We start from the raw sequence: 2,949 nt of genomic DNA on the forward strand, positions 1-2,949 counted from the left end.
ATGCAACACCAACATATCCATACCGGGGAGAAGCCATTCAAGTGTGAGGTGTGTAACAAATCATTCTCATGGTCATCGTACCTCTGCATGCACAAATGCAGTCACACTGGGGAGAAGCCATTCATGTGTGAGGTATGCAACAAATCATTCTCATGGTCAATGAGCCTCCTCAAATTCCAATGCGTGTACACATTCATGTGCAACATTTGTGATAAAGCTTTTGCAACATCCGTGATGGTCTTGATACACCAGAGCATTCACATGGGCAAGAAATCCTTCAGATGTGAGATTTGTGAGATGGCTTTCACCCACTCCCTTGATCTCCTGAGGAACCGGAGAATTCACACCAGGGAGAAGCAGTTCATGTGTGAGGTGTGCAATATGGGCTTTGCACATTTATCAGAACTGAAACATCAATGCATTCACACTAGGGAGAGACCATTCACATGTGAGGTGTGCAATAAATCCTTCTCATATTCATTGACCCTCCGTGTGCACCAACGCATTCACACAGGAGAGAAATCATTCAAATGCGAGGTGTGCGACAAATCATTCTCACAGTCTCGGCCCTGTGTGAACATCAACGCATTCACACAGGGGAGAGACCATTCATTCGTGAGATGTGCGACAAATCATCCTCTGCCTCATCGAACCTCCGACTACACCAATGCATTCACACAGGGGAGAAACCATTCACGTGTGAGGTGTGCAACAGATCATTCTCACAGTCCTCAACCCTCCAGAAACACCAGCGTATTCACACAGGGGAGAAACCATTCACGTGCAGTGTGTGTGACAAACCATTCTCACGTTTATCATATCTCCGCTCACATGGAAGTATGCACACAGTGGAGAAACTGTTCAGATTTGAGGTATGTGACAAAGCCTTCACACGGTCATCAAACATCCTGATCCATCAGACAATCCACACAGGGGAGAAACCCTTCAAATGTGAGGTTTGCGATAAAGCTTTTGCAACATTGCCAACCCCTCCGAGACACCAGAGGGCTCACACAGGGGAAAAATCCTTCAGGTGTGAGGTTTGTGACAAGGCTTTCACCCAATCCTTTGATCTCCTGAGGCACCAGAGGATTCACACACACAAGAAGCTGTTCCAGTGTGAGGTGTATAACGAGGGCTTTGAACAATCATCGAGCTCGGTGAGTCACTGGTGCATTCAAACAGGAGAGTAACTACTTATGTGCGAGGCATGATACAAATCATTCTCACAGTCAGAGAACCTCCACATGGGGAGTAACCTTTCAGTTGTGAGGTTTGCGATAAAGCTTTCATATTGCCTTTATTATCCTGGGACACCAGAAGATTCATGTAGGGAGAAATTCATCCAAGTGTGATGTTTGTGACATGGCTTTCCACAGTCAGCTATCTCCTGGTCCATTAATAATCGGTGTGAGTTCCGTAATAAAACTTTAAGCTGTCGTACCTCCTGGAACATCAGTGATACCACACGGGAGACAAACCCTTCCAGTGTGACATGTGTCAGGATTGTTTAGCCTACTCCTATCTCACCATACACCGACGTCTCCACAAAGACTTGGAGCCGGGTCACCTGCTTCTGTTACACTGAGAGTTGTCTGTGTTGTTTACCTTCCAGTGCTCACACAGGGGAGCTGTCATTCCAAAGCACTGTCTCTCTCAGCAGTGTCTGTCTCGAACTGTACTACCATCAGCCCAATTGTTTCAAGAAGGTCAATTTAACCTTTGACCATATCACTAAACATCACCAGAAGAAGACATCAATGTGCATAGAAGCTCCTGTATAAACTCAGCATTCTTTCAGTGCAGCGTCAGGTACAAGTCACTCACTGACTCACTCTGACCAAGAAGGCAATCAGATACTCAGTGGTTAGAAAGGCTTCAGCTTCTGATCTACCAGCACAAGCACCCGGGGGAGGAGCCATTCCTGGGGTAGTAATGGAGGGACTTCAATTAGTCTTAGGATCTCTGGTCTATGGAGGGGGAGAATCAGCCAGGAATCCCGTTCATCAACAGTGACCCCAGCTGGGAAGTCAGGGGGAGGGCAGGATGTGTTTCGGATGTGACAGTCTCCATTGTCTCCCAACATTCACTGTCTGTGTCTACACATGCTGAATGACCACTCGAACAGAGCACTACAGGCCAATCAATGTCCACAGTCTGTACTCCAGGTCAGTACCTTGAAGATTGGAGGGAATGTGCGAAGAAGATATTAGGAGGGGGTGACCAAAAATATGGTCAAAGAGGTGGGATTTAAGGCGGGTTCTAAAGGAGGGGTGAGAGAGATAAAGATGTGGAGAGATTTAAGGAGGGAATTCTCAAGATCTTTTAACACTCAAGGTACATCTGTTACAAGCTCTGTTAACACAAGGACAGCCTCGTGGAAGAGAAACCTTCAAGTTTGAGATTTGTGTTAAAACTTTTGTGGTGTCTTTGAGCCCCCTGAGATATCAGAGGAATCACACAGGGGAGGAACCTTTCAAGAGTGAGTTGTGTGAATGAATCTTCACACCTAGTACCACTTCCCAGCATTCTCCCCATAGCACATTCTTCCTTTTCAGATAATACTCTTGAATGCCTCGATAGAATCTGCTTTCACCATATTCTTGGGCATTGTATTGGAGATCCTAACCACTCGCTGTGTGAAAAGTTTATCTTCCTGTCTCCATTGCTTCTTTGCCCAATTACCCTAAATCTGTGCCCTCTGGTTCTCGATCCTTCCAACAATGGGAACAGTTTTTCCCTATCTGTTCTGTCCAGACCTGTCATGATTTTGAATATTTCTATCAAAGCTCCTCTCAATCTTCTCTTCTCCAAGGAGAACAATCCCAACTTCTCTATTCTTTCTACATAGCTGAAGTTCTTCATCCCTGGAACCATTCTTGTGAATCTTTTCTGCACCTATTGATAAAGCCCAGGATGCCGTATGCTTTATTAACCGTGCTCTCAACC

General features: G+C 45.7%; 1 pseudogene; it reads left to right on the forward strand.

Moving 5' to 3' along the window:
* LOC144674796 (uncharacterized) lies at window positions 1-2,016 on the forward strand (annotated as a pseudogene).
* The last annotated feature ends 933 nt before the right edge of the window (window positions 2,017-2,949 follow it).

The sequence above is a fragment of the Cetorhinus maximus genome, unplaced genomic scaffold (genome assembly GCF_964194155.1).
Source record: "Cetorhinus maximus unplaced genomic scaffold, sCetMax3.hap1.1 HAP1_SCAFFOLD_801, whole genome shotgun sequence".
Lineage (NCBI taxonomy): Eukaryota > Metazoa > Chordata > Chondrichthyes > Lamniformes > Cetorhinidae > Cetorhinus > Cetorhinus maximus.